Raw genomic sequence first — 24,078 nt, forward strand, 5'->3', positions numbered from 1 at the left:
AATCTTTTGTTAAAGAGTTACCATTGCTAGTATGTAAGCCACACATCTTTTATTTCACACCTTTATAGTATAAAATGTAAGTAAAAACACTTTTAAAGTAGCTAAAAATGTAGATACGAATCCCTAAAATGGGTTTTGATTTCCAGAGTGATTTCATATCATTTGGAAACTTAAAATTTGTGTAACTATATATTTAGGCAGGTTAAATGTCCATATAATGTTAAATCGACAAGCAGTGCAAAAAATCCACTATAAGTGTAAAACAGAAGTCTAGTTGCAAATTAATAGCAGGTGTTCTAACATTTGTTATTAAAATACTTTTTCCTGTTATAGAGAGAACTGTATTCATTGTTATGTTACTGTACATTTGATATATGGGTTTTTACTTGAAATGAGTCATCTAACATAAAAAAAATAATTTCTATCTGTGCCATATATCCAGCATCACAAGCCATGAAAAATCATTGGGAGCAGTGTAAAATAAGTCAGTAGTTGTTTTCAGTACTCTTGTTACAGTATGTACTGTAGTTCATATTTTCTTGTTTTATTTTATTAAGTTCCAGAGTAGTGCAATGAGATGTTCCAGGTGGTAAGATGTAGTGGTGTTCTTCATGTACCAATTCTTTCACAGTTAATTTAAAAGCATTTACACCCCAAGTCATGAAAATTACAGTATAAAATAATTAGATATTAGAAAACTAATTATTGATTGCTTTTCTGATCAATTTGTATTATGAGACTTCTAGGAGTTATTTACTGTAAATTAATTTTTATTACACAGCTTGCTCTTGTAAAAAAACAAAAAAACATTGTAATTCTAGAAATCACACTTATCGACTATTTCCATGTAAGCCAACTTCCTGCATTTTGTTTTGGCAGATACACTGAAATTATTTTATTATTCAGTGGTATATGCGGTTTTATAAAAATCCATATTTAAGGCTTGGTAAAGTATCTCTCATTACCTGTTTGTTACCAACTTACTGGCAAGGCTGTTTTTAAATCATTAGTCAAATCAAAGATCCCATTAGTGGACACACCTGTCTAATATACTGTATATGAAATTTGATCAAGGGGGCAATCCTTGTATATAAGATGTACTTATAATTTTAGTATTCAACATTCAGTGAGCTGAGGGAAACAATGTCTTTTTTATTTACACAATATTACCTCTCCCTCTCATGCACCTGAGTGGTATTACTAAACTAATTGAGCATCTGCCACTATATATGTGAATATTCAATATTGGCAAGGTTAGATATTTGGGGAACATTAGGTCTTAAGGTAGAGACTTTACTTAACCCTACTAGGTTTAGTTTAAAGTTCTTTACATGATTTTATAACTGGATATAGATCATAGGAACATCTTGATTAAGTAAATCACTTAAAAGAGGAGACTCTCTAAAGCTAGTGGTCTCTTTCCTTCCTAAACTACCAATGTAACAACATGGAAACATTATTAGATCCTCTCCTTTCAAGGCTGCATTGCTAGGAGGTGTATTGGTGGGTCCCTTGCCTTGTCACGTCAGGGCACTTATATTAAAACAGCTCTGAGTACTGGTAGCAAAAACTAGTCCAGCTTACTCTCAGGGTACAACTGAATGTACAGAGAGACAAAGTTTGATTTTTTTACAGACTACAGGAACAATCACCTCTATATGTAATACTATACAAAATGTTAACATTTTTGTAAATTCAAGTGGTTAACTACCTAAACATTTTGGGGGAAATTTACTAAATAAAATTTGTAAAAAAAAATAGGTGTATTTGTATCCAGAAATACACTTATTTTTGACATTTACTATTCCGAAAATACGGTAATTCGTATTCGTATTCATGTGCTATCAATACGAATACGAATTGCCGTATTTTCGGGATAGTAAATGTCAAAAATAAGTGTATTTCTGGATACAAATACACCTATTTTTTACAAATTTCCTTTAGTAAATTTCCCCCAGAATGTGAAAGCTACAATTTAATACAGGCATATAAAAATATGTTTTATAGCTATTTAACTGAGCACAACTAAATACACTGAAGTGCTCATTTAAAAGTTCTTTAGAAAAGCTATGCTGAGATCTCATTAATGCAATGACAAATTATGCAGCATGCATAAAAATAAGACTTAGATTACATTTTGATGGTCTTGAAATGAGTTAAATATTGTCACATATGTATGCACATACTTCCTCAGAATTTGTAGCGCATCAATGTGTAAAACCAATAGGCTGTCTAAAGGAATTACTGTATAAATGGGAAACAAGGCACACACTGATGACTGTTTTGGAAGCAGTAAGAAAAAAAATATTTGTCTTATTCTACTGATATATTATTAAAACACCACGAGTACTGTAAATTAGAAACTGCTTTAGATCTACAGTACGGTCTGTAATTTCATTTGAAAAGATTTTTTGAGCATAACAAAGTAAATTACAAATGGAAATGCATTTTTCATCTTGATTGCAATAAAATATTCTGTTAAATTTAAAAGCAATTAGGCCAGATATTATATTTCAGATTTTTTCCTCATGAGATTACATTTTTGTTTGTCACATTTACAGGTTTCTTTGTATAGCAAATTATTTTGGTATCTATAGATTCTTCATAGAACCACATCCTTTGATGTTAAAGGACCATAAATCTAAATGAAAGGTTTACCATTGTTTGTGTCAAATGTACGGTATGACAGATATTGTATTTGACATTTTCTGAAACCTTGTTATTAAGTGCAAACTATTGATCTTTGTCAGTTTTTATGTTAGCCTACATATTGTTTCTTTTAATAGAAATAAAGATGAAGAAGATTTTATTGCAGCGACTGAAACAGATTTTGTTTTTATTTCATTTAATAAATAACAAGCTATTTATGAAGCTAAACTTGTCTATATATTGACGAGTGCACAAGATTTTCATTGTACTCAAATCAAGAACCAGTTTGCAGTTGTTTTTGAAATTTCAGTATATAAATCAATTGAAATAATTATTTAGATTTGGTAGCAAATAAGTTATTTCTGTTATTTAGCTTCTGAACACATTTCTTTATGCACACTTCAAAATTTGGTTACTTTAGTGATACTAGCCAACTAATTACTGTACATGGTGGCCGATTCAGATCCATTCATTTGGGCCCGAATTCGGCTCCATGTCCGATGGGGGATTTGCACATGTGGATGTATGAATATGTGCAAATGCCAGGAGCGAATGGCGCGTCACACTCACCAAGAATGGGGACAGGCAGGGGGCAGCAGCAGAGGAACACCCAGCATTTTATGGGAGTCCCCTTAAAAATGCTGAGTGTTCCCCTGTACATGCAGGCATGGCAATGACTGCATGGGTAGAGAAATAATTCCATGGTGTGCTACCCCATGCGAGGGGATGCATGAGGGAACGCATCCGCTCACATGCTAGCGTCAGGATTTGGGCGCCTGGGGGGCTGACGTTCAGCCGGGCGGCAGGCAGCATTTACCTGTTTGCTAGGCTATGAACATATGCAGCCCAGCAAACAGGTCTGAATCAGGCACATTGTGTAGTCTATTTAAGCTCAGAAATTAGATATTAGCTGTTTTGAACATTAATTTTTTATTCACTATTCTTATACACTTATTAATCTACGTTGCTTTGCTGGTGGTAGCCATCATTGTGGGCTCTTCAGCAATAGCTATTGGAAGGCACTGCTGCTGATTTCTGATAAGTAACACACAGGGACAGACTGTGGTCATACAAAGGACCTGGCAGGCTCATGGGGTGAAGACTCATGGCATGCACTTATTTTTCAAGGTATCAGGTGGTCGAGCAGAGCACCGGGATGTTACGTTGCTCGGTCAGCCCATCTGTGTGACTTGACCAGCCCATCAGGCCATTAACCTTTCTGGCATTTGCCAGAAGTGCCCAATAGGCTGTCCAACCATGCTAACACACCAACCATGATGGTTTGGCCTGTCATGTGCCTTGCTTATAAAGAATGATTTGATGAATACAATCCAGTGAGTGCAGGAAAAAGGGTACTTGTTTCCTAGCACGGCGCCCATGATTTTAAGTCGTATGGCATCTTATGCATTGTATCGCATTGCATGCCATATGGCCGCATGCGATGCGATTTAAGCACCCTATATGATTTTTAATTGTATAAGCACCCTAATGGGTGCTTACAATGTTAAATGCACCCCCACGCCACCCCCACTATTAACGCCAACCCGAGCATGGCGAATGCAGCGAGCCCGTGAGGGGCGGTGATACGCTTCCTCCGACCTTTTCATACCCCCACTAGCCACGTCGGCGTGGAGTTGATTTTATATAGTGTGGCGAGCGCATTACTTTGTCCTTTACATGTATTCCGCGTCGCTGCGCTCGCCATGCTTCAGGCTCGGTGGTTCGCTCGCCACACTATCTAAAATCAACTCCACGCCGACGTGGATAGTGGGGGTATGAAAAGGTCGGAGGACACGTACCGCTGCCCCTCGCAGGCTCGCCACGCATCGGGTTGGCATTGATAGTGGGGATGGCGTGTGGGTGCTTTTAACATTGTAAGCACCCCTTATGATGCTTATACAATGAATAATCTTATAGGGGGGCCATTTAACATTGAAAACACCCATTAGGGTGCTTATACAATTTTAAATCGTATACCATTGTATATGGCATACAATGGCATACAATGTGATGGTATACGATTTCAAATTGTATAACATCAGCTGACATCGCGTAGCATCACATCGCATACCATTGTATGCCTTATGGTATGCGATGCGATGGGCGCCGTGCTAGGAAACCACTACCGGAAAAAGACATCATAATATGTAACTACTTTCTGAACTGTTCTGATGATCATGTATTATGTTACTTTATGACCACTGACCATAAGTATTTATTTAAAGCAGGCATGTCCAACGTTGGCCCTCCAGATGTTTTGAAACTATACATCCCAGCATGCTTTGCAATAGTTTTAGCATTCTCTAATAGCAAAACTGTGGCAAAGCATGCTGGGATGTGTAGTTTCACAACATCTGGAGGGCCAACGTTGGACATGCCTGATTTAAGGCATTGTGATAACATGGAGCAGTAACACAGAAAAAGTGCATTATCATTCATTTAAGGCATTTATTCCTAAAGTAATTATCTGTAGAAATTTTTTTTTTTTTATTATTATTTTTTTTTTTATCAGAAGTGAAATGGTACTCGTATGTTAAATTGTCTGCTTCTGATTCCCCTGCAACAATTCAGAAGACCCAGGACTAGGTAGCAACGTGGTAAAGCCCTGCATATATCGGTGAGCCCCATGTTGATCGATGTGCTTAACTCTTTGAGTGCCAAGAGAATGTGACAAAATAGATGTGAAAATTGGCAAGCAACCATTTGTATTCATCACAATGACCTGTAATGTTTACCTTATTTAGGAAATATAATCTTTTATACACAACATTTTTTTATTTGAATTCATATAACCAATGTGAGCGACGGTGCTATTTTTAGTAGATATTTTGCTCATCTACTACAGAGGCACTCAAAGGGTTAAGCACAGATCGTTCAGCACACATCGCTGACACACATGCGATGAACCAGCGATGTGTGCTGAGTGATCTGTGGGGAATGAGTGTTCTCTGGTGAGAACACTGGCCATTTACTCTAGTCAGGCAATGCTATATACTATGGGCCTTATTCTAGTTCACTCTTTCTGACAAAATCCTTCTTAGATGGACAAAACCATGTGCACTGCTGGGGGAGCAGATGTAAAATGTGCAGAGAGAATTAGATTTGGGTGAGTTCTTTTGTTTCTGTGCAGGGAAAATACTGGCTGCTTTATTTTTACACTGCAATATAGATCTCACTTTGAAGTAAAACCCCACCCAAATCGAATTCTCTCTGCACAAGTAACATCTGCCCCACCTGCAGTGCACATGGTTTTGTCCATCTAAGAAGGAATTTGTCAGAAAGAGTGAACTAGAATAAGGCCATATATATATATATAATAGGAGAAGACTGCGTCACACTCGGGACTGGTTCAATAACAAACAACTCATAGCCAGACAATGGTTAAGTTGACGTTTCAGCCCTCAGGCTTTTATCAAAACAGCTTACATTGATAAAAGCCTGAGGGCTGAAACGTCAACTTAACCATTGTCTGGCTATGAGATGTTTGTTATTGAACCAGTCCCTAGTGACGCAGTCTTCTCCCATTATCTACATGGGACAGCATTGCCTGTACTTATATTGAAGGCACCGGGCAAAAAGTTTCCTTCTGGAGTTGAGTGCCAGCGTTTTTGCACAATTATATATATATATATATATATATATATATATATATATATATATATATACTATGGGCTGTACGCACAGGCAGTGATGTGTGCTTAATTTCTAAGCGATATACTCAGGTTGTTTAGAAACAGCACTGATATTGCCCCGTGTGTATGCCCCTTTAGTAGTATTGTTACTGATGTTAGTAGACTTACTATTACTGCAATACTCAGCAATAGAAAAAAAAATCAGCCAATAATGGTAAATAGGTTCCTAAGAGTGGATCCTGTGTGATTTAGTTAAGGTGCCCTATTTGAAATCAGTAAGCATTGGCCATATGGTTACGTATCAGTTGTAGAGAATGATGCAGTATTTTAAAAGCGAGTCCTAAACGGCAGCATACTGTAAACACCGATGGATTCAGAGTTCATAAAAATCATTATAATAATGCAAACTTCCATTAGCCCTATCCTTGTTCAAACCACAGGGATATTTACACATATGCTGCACTCTGCACAGCCCAAAATTCCATCAATTGTCACTCACAGAATGCTGCCTAGCTAGCAGGTCTGAATAGGGCCCAAAGTACCAACCCTCCCCCTAACTGATTTATTTCCATTCAAACGCAGAGTGTAACATGGCAGTTATGAGCTGAATGTCTTTACTTTATCACTCCCCAAGGCTAAGAACATCGTCCCCATTGTCTGTGCATGACTCTGGTTCAGCTCTGCATCAGACCTAGAATGCATATTATTATATTGTATGGGTGGGATATAATAAAGGCTGTTATACCGTACATAGAAGTAATTGCTATTATTCACACTGAGGGATTTGTAATCTTTTTATTGATTTGTTTCATTTCTAGTATCTGGCAGGCCAAGCTTCATTCACAGAGGCAGTATATGGGCACACTGCGAAATGTTTAACTTTCTATGAGATATTGCTTTAAGGAAAATATTAGATATTTGTAAAGAAGACATAATAGTGTTAAATGTTAACTCAACTTTCTAGATATCAACAAAGTAACATTCTGTGCAATAAAACCTTTTGTAAATATAATTGTACATTCCTATGAGAAATAACAGAACAGTCTTTATTGTGCTGCTAGATTTGTAGGTCAGTAACAAATGTCAGACCTTGAATAAAAAGTACAATTTACAATATCACCCTGGCTTTAAAAAGACTACATATCAAAATGCCTGCCAAGAATACTATATTTGCATATTATTTTATATATATATACTGTAAAGTGGAAAACATTTCTATGGACAGAAGAAATTCTAGATCAGCTCGGTAATATATGTACTATACAAGTTATGTGAGAGCTTTGGAGAGGTTTATATAATTATTTCTTGGTTTTCTACATGACAAAATCTTCTTAAAAGTTTAAGTTAGACCAAGCAAGACTGAGTACTTTCTCTAGTGTCATGAAAAAATATGTCTTGACATAATACATGAGAAGCTCAAATCTTTACTTCTGCAAATATTGGGTTGAACACCCATTGAACTGGAATGTCAGCTGGGCTTAGACTGCTGTGAGACATGTGAATTGTAACCTACAGATGCAATTATTTTGTTGTCGACATTTTTGACAATTAGGCCATAAATGAATCACGAGAGTGAACACCAAGATTGCTTGTATTGCTAGAGAAAATACTGTGTGTCTGAGCTTTGCTTTACATTAGGCAAAGAGCACTTAAATGTGTGTTATTGATTTTTTTGTCAAAAAAGCAGGAAACCGCTCTAGTTAAAATTACAGGATATCTAGGCCACAAACTCTGAGTGGCAAAATATTATAATCATATTGCAGAGGTGTAACTTTCATGCATACAGGTGCGCAACATAAAATGTTCCTAAATGTTCCTACACCTGATATCGCTATCACTGTTGAGAACACAACAATTAATCCTACTCTACAAGCTCGATGCCTAGGGGTCATCCTCGATTCTGAACTGTCCTTCATTCATCACATTCAATCTGTCTCTAAATCATGTTACATGCATCTAAAAAACATATTTATTTATTTACAGTTTCTTATATAGACTATTGTACAAAAGAAGAAAAAAGATGACTCTCTTTGTTGGGGCACAACTTGAATTTAAAATATATACATTTTAATTGATATACGTTAAAATATGGGACTCACTACGAAAACCTCCAAAATTAGCAAAACTAATACGGTTATTGACAAAGTTTTAAGAGAAGGAAAAAGGAAAAAGAAAGAGAAAAGAAAGAAAGAAGCAAATATTTCTTATGCTGTTTGTATGACAAGGCAGAAGATAGCTTTGTCACAATATCAGGAAAATTATAAATACATCATAAAAAGGTAAATCAGGATATAACAAAAGGTTATAACAAAAGGTTTGTATGTATCAGCCTTGGTCAGATGTAATCTCAATGTGGGGATATTCTCCCATGAAATACATTGATAGCCTAGCTGATATTTACTTTTTAATTGGTATGTGACAAAGAAAGAAAAAAGAAGAAAGAAAAAAGTTTTTTAAATACATGAAAGGATATATATATATATATATATATATATATATATATATATATATATGATGAAAATTCATAAAAAAGACCCAAATTAGGTCTATAATCTTGGTTTCTATACAAGAAAAATATATATGTCTTGTCTAAGACCATATATTAGTGGCGAAAATATTACAAGTTTTATAATATCTGTATGGGCTGTCACTGTGGGTACCCACAGTGTATATCACTGTGGTACCAGGCGGTTATGGCTTGTATTTATAAAGATATATACAGTTTATACATATGCGCTACACATTCAGAAAGGTATTTTAGCAACCTGGATATGCATTCAGATAGTGAGTGGAGTCATATATAGTGTGTTCTCTCTGGTCTCTGATCGTTCCTGCTTTTCGGGTCGTGTGTCTCAAGGACAGTGAACGAGCCGAATGAGGGGCTTGATCATAGTAGAGACCAGAATAGTGAGAACAGCTTAGAAGGAAGAAAAAAGTGGAGATCTGCTGTTGATTTCCAGTGTCCTCTGTCACCCCTGTTGGTCCGAGGACCAGCGCAAAGGATCAAGCGGCCACCAGATTCAATGAGAGTCCCCTAATGTGGAGAGGGTTTGCATATATTATCATCTATGTCATTGCATGTTATGCACCTCTTTTACATGTTATGCACCTCCTTTTAAACATATATTCCTCCTAATGCCAGTATGTATAATTGCCAGTGCAAATGCACTGGGGAAAAGAAAACCAAATCCACTCAACAATACTATGTAGCAATCAGATATCCATCCTGGTTACTTATCTGTACAGCGCTTCTGTATCACATGCCACAAATGGCAGCCTCCCCGCCTGTCAGCCTTCCTGCCTGGACGCGCGTTTCGCCTGTGCTTGTTCACCAATATCTGTTACAAGTCACACAAACTCTATTTGTACCTCTTCGTTTTCGCGGGGAAACAGCGCTGCTGTTTCTATTGGGCAATCCCCCTACACGCCTCCTCCGCTCAGTGCAATCGCCGGCAGACTGTCTGTCGGCGTCTGACGTGTATCACGCAGCGAATGTTTTGCGTGATCACCATGGAGACGCTCCGTTTCATGTTTGGTCAGGTGACTTGTGTCACCTTCTCCAATCATAGCAGCCGCTTGTATCCGGAATCTCCTACGTATATACGTGGGCTCGTCATATTTGTGTCCTTGTTGCTTAGCAACCTTGGACACCGTCTTTCACTGAGCACTCCGGTCACGTGATTCGGGGCTAGATATCTACTGTATTGGTGATCCCGCACACCTAGATGATTGTGCATCTTGCTTCTGTGGCTCTCTTCATAAACTAGTAAGATAAATGGACTTTAATATTGGGTACCATTAATATCTTTGTTAGTTCTAATAAATTAGCTACGTTTCTCTCTCTCTCAATTTGTTTGTGGCTTTGCCATTTGTATATGCCTATAATATTACCTAGTATCAGATTTCCTTTCTCTATAACCTTGTTTATGCATCCTTTTGAATCAATACTGTTACTGACCTTCTGTGCTAGGAATAGATTTAATTTTGAATATTTACAGCAATTGTTTACAGCTATGTGTCAATTAATTTGTACAGTTTCTGTTCTTAGTGATATTATTACTATTGCGATCTCTATTAATCTGATTTTGATTCCAATACAACTCCATATACTTCTCAATGGTGCTATACAAATATGAGAGAATATATATCTGTATTGATAATAACACAATTCAAGAAAAGATTTTTTAATCGTTACATAGTAACAGTATTCATAATGTCATTGATGACATTATTCATTAGTAATTCATTAGTTTGTAGCTATACACTTGAAAAAAATGTTTTTTTATTTATATATGACAATAATTTATCATTGCTGAAGAAAAAGTGTTGAAGTGAAAAAATATATAAATTAACATACCATAAATGTGAAAAGATTAGTGCCAAAAAGTGCAAAGCAATAAAGCATGAAAATCTGACAGTAAAAATAGGGCTATCCTTGCCATTATTGAGAGGCAAAGCTTATTACCTCATTCTCTGTGTTTAAAAAAGAAGAAAAAGAATAGTTATATATAAACTACTCATAAATAGTGTCAGTGCTTGCTGAGTGCTGAATGTAATCCTCTTATACATTTTTATGTAAAGAGGGGAAAAAAGCATCTGTTCCAAACAGATAGAGCTGTTACAAAGTGCCTAATATAGGGTGTCTAATTATGGTGGTAATATTGTTATGCTGAGTCAGTGCTAGTCTCCCCACCCTGTATATAGTTTCTTATATAGCGCAGCAGATTCTGTTGCGCATTACAATTGTAAACAGAGATAAAACAAATTGGGTATCAACAGACAGAATTGGAGGTAAAAGGGGCCTGCTGCAAGCTTACAATCAGTAGGGCTATAGGAGGGAAACACAAGGACAGGCACCAGTAATAGCATAGCTTGTAGGTCCAGAAGGGAAGCTATATGATACATAAGTGCCTCAGAGGGTTATGCATATGGAACTTAAATATGATAGGTTTGCCTGAATAGGTGAGTTTCCAGGGAACGCTTGAAAGTTTGTAGGCTATTAGAGAGTCTTATTGTGTGTGGAAGGGGCATTCCATAGGGTGGGATCAGCCCGATGAAAGTCCTGTAATAGTGAATGAGAGCTGGTGATCTGTGCAGAGGAGAGACGCTGATCTTGTGCAGAGTGGAGTGGTCGAGATGGGAGATATTTTGAGATAAGTAAAGAGATATGAGCTGGTGCAGAATGGTTAATAGCTTTATATGCTAGCAGAAGGGTTTTATATTGAATACGGTAAAACACAGGTAACCAATGGAGGGACTGGCAGAGCGGATCAGCAGACGATGAGTGTCTAGCTAGGAAGATCAACTTAGAAGCAGCATTTTGAGTGGATTGCAGTGGCGAGAGTCTGTTCTTAGGAAAACAAGTTAGGAGACTATTGCAAAAATCAATGCAAATGTAATGAGTGCATGGATAAGAGATTTAAAAGTGTCTTGAGTGAGATAGGGTCGTGTTTTAGATATGTTTTTTAGATGCATGTAACATAATTTGGTGACAGATTGAATATGGGGAACAAAGGACAGTTCAGAGTTGAGGGTAACCCCTAGGCAACGAGCTTGTAGGGTAGGGTAGATTGTCGAGTTGTCAGCAGTGATGGAGATATCAGGATGGTAACTGTTCTTAGTTGGTGGGAATATAAGTAATTCCATTTTGAAAATATTGAGTTTGAGGTGGCGAGAAGACATCCAAGATGAGATGGCAGAGAGGCATTCAGAGACTCGGCCCAAAACCACTGGTGACAACTCTGGGGTTGATAGTTTTGAGAATCATCTGCAAATAAATGATACTGAAATCCAAAAGAGCTGATGAGTTTGCCAAGAGAGGAGGTATTGATTTAGAAAAGCAGAGGACCTAAGACTGAGCCTTGCGGAAATCCGACTGACAGAGGTAGTGAAGAGGAAGTAGAGTCAGAGAAGTGAACACTGAGAGAGAATGCAGATTTTAGTTAAGGTTGGGATAAGAAGAGGAGACATAGTTTTAATGACTTGTGCAGGTATATGATCAAGAGGAGAGGTAGTAGAGTAGAAGGATAAGAGTGTGGAAACTTCCTTTTCATTTGTGAGCTCAAATGAAGAGAAAGTTCCAGAGGGTTCAGATGGGGAAGGAAGAAGGTTAGAGGTTGTGGAAGAGCATACCATTTCATCTCGGATGTTATCAATCTTGTCCTTAAAGTAGGATGCAAGTTCTTGTGCACTGATGGTAGCCAGTGGGGGAGGAGAGGGAGGGTACAGAAGAGACTTAAATGTGTTAAAAAGTTGCTTAGGGTTGGTGGCATGCGAGGAGATGAGAGATGGAAAGTACGTTTGTTTGGCAGTGTCAAAAGCATTGCAATAGGAGCAGTAATATGTGAGGAAATCAGTCAGTTACGAGATTTACGCCATTGGCAGTCTACTTTACGTGACCAAAGTTCGTAGTTGTCTTGTCATTTTGGTGCGCCACGGCTGGCATCTAAGCCTGTGGGGGTGTAATGGGTAGCTGGAGCCACTTCATCAATTGCTGTTTCAAGAGTCTGGTAGAGGTGGGAAACAGCAGAGTCGGGAGAGGTAAGTGTAGGAATTAGAGAGAGCTGTTGTTGCAGAGAGGTGGAAAGTTGTAGAAAATTAATAGCATTAGTATTTCTATGGGTTAGAGTAGGCATGCATGATTTCTGTGTCAGTGAGCTTGGGGTAATGGAGGAGAGGGTAATGAGATTGTGATCAGAGAGAGGGAAGGGAGTGTTAGTAAAACCAGAAACTGAACACAGCCTGGTGAAAACAAGGTCAAGGCAGTGGCCTTCCTCATGAGTAGAGGAGTCGGACCACTGGGAGAGGCAGAGAAAGGAGGTTAGAGAGAGGAGTTTGGAAGCCTGGATGATGGCGGAGATGGCGGCCATTGGTGGACTTGCAAGGCTGCGAAATTCACAGCCTTGTGAGTCAACCAGAATAAGGGCCTTAATGTAGATGGAAGAGCTGTAGTGTATTATGTAAAATACAATATAACATTGTGGTACTGTATGCAGTGAGACTGTAGGGGAAAGCTTGGAGAAACTTGTAACTGTCATTTCTAGGCTGTGTTTGATAAATTACAGTTACAAAAGGAACTAATTGGTTGATACATTATCTCTGTACACTTTATCTGTCTCCAACTTTGATACATCGCCATCTGTATGTGAAATCTCAACAATGTTGAAATATACTAATGAACATTATTGTATTTCTAAGACGATTTTTTATCATTTCAGTAGACTGGTCGCCGGGACGAAGAGGTGACGGGCAGATGACATCCTGATGTGAGCCGTCCACCCCCGGCAGGCATCGGCCTTCCCACATAGCCATGGGAACACCCAGCATTTTCATAGGGATGCACATAAAATGCTGGGCATTCCCATGGGCGATCCCCGTCCCAGCCACCATCCACCCCGGCCTGCCCCGATGTTTGTGAAAGGCTCCTGACTAGGCAACTTGCTGAAGCCAAAGAAGAACTGCAAATGAGCATAATGGACCATGTGCATGCGCAATCCTAAAATAATCAGGATGAGGCCAAACTCACAAGAATGCGAGTCAATCAGAATGACCCCCGTTATGTGTTGTCATAAACTATGACTAAGGTTAGGAAACTGAAAGGATGATCTGCCTGACATTTGTCTTGCTTGTCAGGACAGACTTAGTATAACTTAAATTTAACAGCTACTGCCATGTCTCTGGTTGTATAAATTATGTGATGTCAAGCTGAGACAGTTTTGCTTTGTTTAAATATACTAAAGAAATACAAATGATCTCCTTTTTTGACCAAGAATTGATCTAATCCAGTTGGTAATTTTTCTTTGGAATAAGTCGTACCTTTTTTTCCCTTGGTTTTTACAGTATATACTTAGTTGTTTTATTACATTAGAAAAATATCTATCTAAAATTGTTAAACAATGTATTTTCAAAGTTTGTGTAAGGTTATTTGTCACCATACAAACGCCTCATAAGCATTTCCTCAGAATGCTATGCCCACAAGAACTACTTCCCCAGGTGGAAGATGGGATTTCATGGCCAGTGCCATCACTGACTTAATGCCAATGAAATTAAAGCACAGTGCCACATGGCAGGACTGGCACAATACTATGAAAAGTAAGAAGTAAAAGAGGAGTTCTCAGTTAAATTCCAGTTATTAAATACACTTCATTTTCCACAATGTTAATGAGTAAGGTGGATATGTTTCATTTAAATCAATGGACTGGCCAGCTTTGTTGTTACAAACAGCAGAATAAAGCTTTTAAAATATTTTCTCTCTCATTGAATGTCTGGGAGGCTACTGACAAGTTAGGCATTTTTTAGGCATTACCATAAACCCGAAGTTCATGGGGACAGAAACGGGATGTCACTGTGTGGTGCACCCAAAGAATACGTATTAAAATGTACCTTTATTTAATTAGATAGATAAAATGTAGCGAAAATGCCTCAGAAGTCAGGGGGTCGCAGTGCTACGCGTCACGCACTGCGCTTCCCTCGCTGACTCTGGTGTTAGCGGAGCTATTAAGACACACGGACCTTAAGGTCCTGACGAAGCTAGTGGCGAAGCGTACGCCGACCGTACCTTCGTGGCTACCCCCCACTCCCTTTAACCTTTGAATGCATTTCTGATCTGTCTAGCTTAAATATATATATATATATATATATTTTTTTTTTTTTCTTTAAGGTCCGTGTGTCTTAATAGCTCCGCTAACACCAGAGTCAGCGAGGGAAGCGCAGTGTGTGACGCGTAGCACTGCGACCCCCTGACTTCTGAGGCATTAACCGGCCGCAAGGCACAATCGTGATCGAGCATTGTGCTCCTATGCCGCATATATGATTGCGCTCTAGCCGCTACTATCTGTACTCTGTGTCACATACACAGTTAACTATACGGAGACTTATTCCCTAATATACCGTACCTAATAAAGCTTATTTAAAAGACAGTTTCTCAGAACACTAATTGAAAGTTAATACATTAATAGTAAGGGAACGGGGGTCCCACGTCGCATGGATAAAGATATCCATTTTTACTACGTTATATGTTATATGTTATATGCTACGTTATATGTTTAATGTCTTGTGTCTGTTATATTTTCGCTACATTTTATCTATCTAATTAAATAAAGGTTACATTTTAATACGTATTCTTTGGGTGCACCACACAGTGACATCCCGTTTCTGTCCCCATGAACTTCTGCTCTAATCAGCAGTCCAGTGGTAGCACACCCTCCAGACTTTATTGAGTTGTACTCCCAATACATACTTGAGGGGCTGATACTTATGACGAAAACTTACCTCCTGTGCGATTGACATACCCATTTCCCCCTTCTCCCCTTCTATTATTACCATAAACCCATTGGCAAGCATTTATCTCAAAATGATTGATATAAAATGTACCATTACAATAAACCAAATATATTTTTCTAATTTTTGCTTATTTATTGTGCATGTAATCTGATTAATATTACATGAAATTACTACAGTAATTTTTTTCTTAAAGTAAATGGTGCCTTGCTCAACTTTTTTTACAAAAATTAAATCATCCATTTGAATTGCCATCAGCCAGTAAACTGATTTTCATTATCTTTTCCATATACAGTCCACAGCTACCTGGGAACCAACTTTTTTATTCCATCATGGCAGTACAACTTGGTAATTACAGGTTTCATTTGGAAACATTAATCTAATGTTAAAACCACAAAAAAACAACTGACTAAAATAAATTAGAAGGAAATTAAAACAAGGGTTTTATTTTACTTTTTTTGTTATTGAACAAGCTGTATGCCTATTTATGATGTATAATTACTCAAACCAGGGGAAGACAAAAAATGTTAATTTGAAACATTATTTCATATTTTGTTACTTCCTGTGAATGTTTTATTTCAAGATGTTTTTGTGGGTGAAAAAAGGAAAAGAAAGTGCAACACTGGAAAAAATTACAATATGAGTGTTACTTGCCTGTAAATTATCAGCCTCTACAAAATTATAAAACTTACAAAAATAATGTTGTTAACAGGATTCCTTTAAACCTTGGTTTTGTGACATTACCTTAGTTTGACCAACATGAAAAGGGTTTAAGTCAGTGGTTCCCAAACTTTTTTGACTCATGGCACCCTAGAGCATAAAAATATTTTCAAGGCACCCCTAGGCCAAATGTTTCTTATTGAGAAATTTAGGGAAAAAAATTAAATTAAGTACATTGTGTGTATTTGTCACAGTTATCTGGTGAGGGACAGGATTTGCTCCTGTTTGTCCACATATATTATAATTGGCAGCCACCAGCACTAGTTTTGCCTGTTACATTGACCATTAATAATATGAATTCATCCTGGTCTACCAACCCAAGGCTTGAGGCACCCCAGGGAGCCTAGGCACACAGTTTGGGAACCACTGCTTTAAATGATGGTGATAAGGTCAACTGCAATAGCAACATTAACATTTCCTTTACATTGGCCTGGAAGATGAAAACATGTAAGGTTAATTCAGTTGGTCTTACTTTTATATTTAGGCTGATGTATACTCCAAATATTCTTGCATATTTACTGGTTGGAAATGTAGTTATAAACATGAATTTAGAGCTGCATTTTTCTCCAAGTTCTTGGGTATGGTGTATGAGAAGAATATGCCTATAGATTGCAGACAAGGACAAATAAAATGTATTTTATCTATTTACAGTAGGAAGAAAATATATCAACATGATTATATTGGCGAACATGTTAAAATACTGACGCAGTTGTAATGTTGGCATGGACAACATATTAGTGCACCGTGTCGTGTTGCATGACTCGCAGCACTCTCCATGCTTTGGGCACGGTGCTTCACCGCTTTTGGCACACTATTTTTTTTCCCTCTATGGCCACTGGGATGATAAATTTCGATTTTGAAAAAATCAAGAAAAAAATTATTTTGGCTGTGAGCATTGTGGTTGTGTCTTTGTTATGTCATGTTATGTATATGTTGGTGTATCGTCCATCGGCATTTGGTTGTGGAGATTCTGTCAATTGGCATTCAGTCTGTCGGCAAGTTAACTACATACAGGTCAGGCACTACATGATATAACATGATATAGCCATGGCCAAATACTGTGGCCTTATTTTTTTTCAATTGTAATTAAGGCCTTACATGGTTAACAATTATCTATACAGATCCAGTGAGACTTAAGCACAAATATAAATGGCAGGCAATATAGGTTACCTCAATGTTGCTATTTACTGCTAGTAATAGGTTGTACATTTGGAGTGCAGAAGATATATCATTTGACCATGTGCTGCTTTATCTTACACAAAGGGTTTTGCTGAAAATTTTCTATTATAGTTATGCAATGCTTGTAGATTTGAGAAATTGAAATTAGACAATTAAGAAACTAAAATACAATAACAGTATGTAAGCTAAACTATTCTGGATCATTGTTACCTACATTTGACATAAGTTGGCAGTTATACATTTTCCTTGTATAATACATTCATGTAATTTCCTATTTGGCTGTTTGGTATTCCTGTCCATTCCAGCAACATAACTCTTTTATTTGACAGATATCTTAATTGTGAATTCTCAGGCCTAGCGACTTGTAACATACAATTGTATATTTGTTATCATGACAACCTGCTTCCTTACTAAAACTTCCCAGATCCATTTACTGTCTCCAGTCTATACAGGTTTTAATGAAATAATGGTAATCACAGAAATAACTTTAAAACTGCCATGCTTTTAGCTTTAAGAAATAAAAAAAAATGTAATTGAATCTGCCCTATTTATTTATAAAATATATGTTGCTGTGTCTTATCACCCTGTAGAGTTATTTTGAAAGTTTAGCAATCTTCTATCAACTCCATTACAGGAGAAAAGTAAATTATTTTAAATTTGAAGTCGGCAAAGTAAGATTACACAAGGGAGAGCTCAAATATTAATTAAAAGGGAGCATTCACAGATTAAAGGTATTGTAATGAGTCATGTTACTCTTTCTCACATCATGATATCAGGATTATAATTCTTGTGTCAGTCAAAGTTTCTAATTTATCCGTTAACTGGGGAAAAGTTTTAATTTTCAATTGATGTTTTGCCATTGATATCCAATGATTACTTCTTATTATAAATAAAATGTTTAGTGTATTATTTGTTTAATAATTAATGTTATCCAGTGTAATAAAGCTGGCTACATAGGCTATGATATATGACAACTGATATCAGTTTGTTTGAACCCCTATAACAAGCCAGATACCCTGTTATAACTTGTTCAGACCATTTTTTTCATGTTTTTCAGCATATGCCGTCATTTTCCAATTATCAAGCGTTAGGGGTATATTTGTTAAGCATCGGTTTTGTGATCCATTGATTTTCATTCAAAACTCATTGGATCCACTATCAACATAGGCTTCAGAAGACAATTGAATATCAGATACCCATGACAAATTTTTTACAATATAATTATATAAACACCCAAACAATTAAGGATCAGCTTTAGAACAAGACAAAAAAAAACAACAGCAAAGTAACCCAACTAAAAGACTAGTCTATTAGTTTGACATGTAAAAGTGCAAAGTTTGACATGTAAAAATGTTAAAAAGAAGATTCAATTTTTTGAGAGCCTCCCCCAAGTGATATCCAGCCCTAGGCTTATTATCCTGGAATGTTACTAAAAAATTAGGGATAAAATGGCATGGGCCCATTCATTGTTAATAAGAATACCAGCAAGAGACTCCCAAGTTGCACTGGGGCCTCCAAATGAGCAGTATTACTGGTTGAATTTGTTTGTTTTAACAAACCCGGTAATACATCATGTACTGAAGAGGACATTCTCTAAGGATTTGGTGTGGGTTTCTTAATAAAATAGAATCCCATTCTATGTGTGTCTTTATTATACTTTTTTTTTACAAATGTTAGTGGGCCCTTGATGCCTGGTCATGCAGATATTTGTGATTCTCTACATGTCATTATGCTGAGCAGCCTTGTTGAGACAAGAGGTAATTATTATTTATTACCTCCTTACCACATGTACCATGGGTGCAAAGAAGAGCCTATCATATAATATGAAAAGTAGTTAATCCCTATCATTTAAATTAGATTAAATAAATAAATAAATAAATAGAAGGTCAGTTTGGTACATTGCCTGATACTGCAGTCCAAATGAGGGACATTATACAGGATATTTCCCAATAGCATGACTAGTTGTCACTGGAACATTCCAAAGATTCTCCTTGTGAAAGTAATGATGCTACAACTCACAATCGTTATGAAGCACAGTGGTGTGATATTAATAGTGGGATACATTTCCTGGTGTTAAAATCACCCGTAGTCTTGTAGTTAACATATAATATATGGTTATTAGAGCTTTACCCTTCCTTTATATGACACTTGGGGTTCCTGTTCAACTCTGCTGTGATCATGACTAGATGGATGGGTGAAGTGTCTGTCGATGAAAATCTTTATCTTCATTGACAATTGGGTTTAGTTTATATGTTTCTGGGGTCACTGGGAACCTCCACTATTTTGTGCTATTTATCATCAGGGAAGAGAGTAGCCCTAATTTCCATAGCTGCTACTAAGGAACTGTATTTGGGGATAAGTGTGGCCTATATTGTATGGGTTTGTACAGTAACACATTTCTTCAATACCCCTATGTTGTATATGGATTTCTAACCCTCAAAAGTAGAAGTATAAACTTTCTGTAAAGCCCTTGCTGTTTCAACATTCCCAAATGGTATAGCTTTACTAAGGATAAGGAAAAAGCAGAACTATTAAATATGTTTTTCTCATCAGTGTTTACTAGGGAGAAACAGACAGTGGAACCCACATGTACCATAGATGAGACAAGCCAGCTAGAACTTAATATTGAATTCACGACAGATGAGGTCCGGACGGGATTCATCCAAGGGTTCTAATGGAACTAAGGTAGGAATGAGCAAACCCTCTGTATTACATTTTTGAGAACTCATTTTCATCTGGTAAGGTACCTAAGGACTGGAGAATAGCAGAGGTACTGTAGTACCAATATTAAAAAAAGGAAAAGGGGATGCCCCAGCAAATTATAGACCTTTATAGACAATCTTTGCTGATGACACAAAACTGAGCAGAGTAATTAGAACAATCAAGGATGTCTCCACTCTTCAGAGCAATCTTAGAAAACTAGGAGAGTGGGCAAAAAATTGGAAAGTGAGGTTCAATGCGAATAAATGCAAGGTTATGCAGGGACATAACCAGTGTGCTAGTTATAACCTAAGTGGTGTAGCTTTGGGTATAGCAGAACTGAAAAAAGATCTAGGAGTCCAAATTGATAACAAACTGGGGTGTAGTGCTCAGTGTCATGTAGCAACAAATAAGGCCAACAGGATACTAGCATGTATAAGAAAGGGTATGGAGACTAGGGACTTCATCTAGAATATGGAGTACAGTTCTACAGCCACGGTTAGCGAGTCTATATTTAGGAGCAGCTCAAATTAGAGCTACTCCATCTGTATAGGTTTACTATTTCCAAAATCAATAGTATGAATCAAAATCCAACACATCCAAACATAAAATAGGTTCAAAAAACAAATTCATAGATGTACAATCGTACATGCAAATAGATCCATTACAAATCAAAACAACAAAAAGAAGATATAAATACAATTATAATTAGGATAACACATAAAGGGAGGGGAAATGGGATAGAAGGGAAGAAAGGGAGGGGGAGTTGTCAACCCAACAATACAAGTTACTAAACAATTGTAGAATAAACCAGAGACACACCATCAATACATGCAACAGCCCTATCATAACTGCTGAGTATGGTCAATAATATGAATTATTTTCATGCTTCTCAATAGCCACCTGACAGTGAATGCCCATAAACACCTTTGTGTGAGCTGTGAGTTGCTATATTCACAGAAAATTCACATTGAGAATTAATTTTACAATCCAATTGCACAGTGAAAAATGGTAGGGGAAAATCTTTTATTTATTCAAATATTTTATGGTTAACAAAAGGTCCAGAATTGCCTCAGAACCCTGTAGCCCTCCCCCATGACTAATTTGGAAGCATTTAATCAGCTTAATTGGGCCAATAATTACATATCATTTGGGGGTAAAAAAATGGCCTCAAATGGCCTCAACTTTTTTTGGCTAGATTATGCACCCCAGATTTAATAAAAGCATTTATTTCAGCCAAGAAGAATTGCTTTGATTGATTTTTTTATATATTTTATTTTACATGAAAATTACCCCAAAAGTAGCTTTTTCTAACTTATTTTGCATTATTTCATCCCTTTATTTTGCTTTATTTAAAAAACAAACACAAATCACACATTTTAAAAGTATCTCGTATTTTATCTTTTGGCCACTAATATCCTTCTGTACGATTCTGCTAATGAAATTACCACTTTTCTGGGGTCTAAGATCCCCCCTCCCAAATACTCTTTCATTCACTACTCCCATATCACATATACTGTAGTCAGGGCTTAAAGTGGTCCTGGAGAGGTGGTGGAACTCATGCCCCCCACCCCAATTAGACAGACCAGGACAGTGCCACAGTTTTTGGCAACCCCTACAAACTGCAAATTGGTGCTCTACTTGCCAAACTTTATAAAAGGACAGTGGTTTCACAAGGGAAGGGTGTGGTCAAACAATATTGCCCCCAATTCAAATTATTCCACACATCACAATCATATTGATCACATGTAGTTTTCCTGATTCATATAATACCACATAGTAGTCACATTATGATATACAGTAGTGCCCCTTATTCACATTGCGCTATACAGTAGTATTCATTATACATGTATGTCACACATGCATGTATAAAAAGATCATATTGTCTTCAGCATTCACAAAGCCTGCTTCTTTTAGTGACTTTTCTTAACTTCAGTGGCAGTGATGGCATGACATCACATACACTGTGCCGAAAAGGAAGAGGCTGGGACAGGCTTTTCTGTTGGGATAACTGTGCAGTGTTGTGGTGGAGGTGGAACGGAGTTCCTCCTGCCATTAGAGGTGGTGGAACACAGTTACACCCAGTTCCCTCCCACTTTAACCCCTGCATATAGTAGAGATTGACACCTACCATATTCTGCTAGTTCCGCAAATGTGCATTTTTCATTGAATTGGAGAATTCTCTGGAAAATGCATTCATCTGAATGGCTGTGAATTTCATGAAAAAAGCAGCAACTTGCTCTTAATTGAACACCATGTGTCTCAATCATAATTGTGCTTCTGTGCTTTAACACAGTGTAATGCATGCACATTGTGATTATTTAGGGGTTTTGTGCAGTAGCAAAACATTGTTCAACTCAGTGAACATCAGCTATGTGTGTGACGCAGGAACATGCTCTTATTGTAAGAAAGTTGTATTTCCTGGGCAAGGTAATTTGGTAATTTATCCAACTTAGATAACACACCTTCAATAAGAATGAGCTGCAGAAAGGTGGAAGCACCCAGTGTAATACATGGAGTGCGTCCCTCACCCAATCCAAGGGCATGTAAGAGAGGGGTGCATCTAGACAAGATAAAACAAATTCCTGAGGACACTGCAAAAATGGGCAGCCAATTGATTGACATGGGGGGTATTCAATCCCGGGTCACGACTGTTGGTATAGAGTGACAGTTGTGACCCTGGCCCATTTGGGGTTTTTCTCACCTGTTTATTGGCAGGTGGGATTCAATGTCGGCGAAAAGGGGCCATGTCCTTGGAACGGCCATGGATTGTCAAGATGTGGCCGTGATCTCGACCATCCACAGCCATTCTTTGCAAAATGGGCCCGACAGCTTTTCAATGCTGTCTAAGGAAAGACAGCATTGTATAGGACACACGGCTATTTCCCCCATCGGAAATAGCGGTGGGGATTGAATGTCCCCTATAATAACAGAAAATGATGAAATCTCAGTTACATACATTTAAAAACATATGGCGAGCCTCCAGCCGTGCATAGCCACTGTACACCCTGCAATGCTTACAGTATCACTGTAGGAAATACTTCTCAGCACTGGTAGAGTTACACAGCTTCTGGAATTGCTCATTGTCAATTCTTTAAGCATTCAATTCATTTAAATATTTAAAGGAAATGTTAATGGTGATAAGCGTCTACTTTGATTGTAAGTTTATACATGAAATTAACAATTTACTCCCTTATTCAGTTTAGCAACAGATTCCTTTAAATGACAATCATTGAGGCAACTGTCTGATGACCAGCAGGAAAGGTCTCACTGCTATTTGGAAACTCGGAGAAACCATCTGCCATCTGGTTTTATGCAGAAGTTTGCTGAAGGAAATACTTCAGATTGTGGCCGTTTTGATGCTTTTTTTAGTATTTTGCTAAAGTATATGTCAGCAAGCTGTGCGTCTTCAACTGAAGGCTATAAGTGTCTGCATAAGACTATCATCGATTTAGTTGTGTCAATAATTCTAATTGAAAGTAAAACCAAAAAAACAGATGGCTTTAAGATTATAAGCATTAAGAGGTTGTTATAGAAAAGTTATAGAAAAGTACATGAAAATTATCTAACAAAGCAATTTTGGATATGTTTATGGGGTGAATGAAATAGAGCTTGATGTCGCCATATGTAATAGAATAACATTTGCTGTAAACTTGCCAGAATCACACTATAATTAATCTCGCCACAAAGCAAGCTGCTCTCCAGATGTTTCTAATGATAAAGATACAATTCACCTAATGCAATATAGGGAGTCGGAAAGTTGCCTACAATGTTCCATAATATCTCACGAACAGTAGACCGCACTCAAGGTATTTCAGGCCTACCTGTATAAGTCCAGATAACAAAAAAGCTTAAATAAGGCTAATGAGTTCAAAGTCGTGCGACTTCTAACCAAAGGTAAACAGAAAACACCATGGGC

The sequence above is a fragment of the Crinia signifera genome, chromosome 1 (genome assembly GCF_055691185.1).
Source record: "Crinia signifera chromosome 1, ASM5569118v1, whole genome shotgun sequence".
Taxonomy (NCBI): Eukaryota; Metazoa; Chordata; class Amphibia; order Anura; family Myobatrachidae; genus Crinia; species Crinia signifera.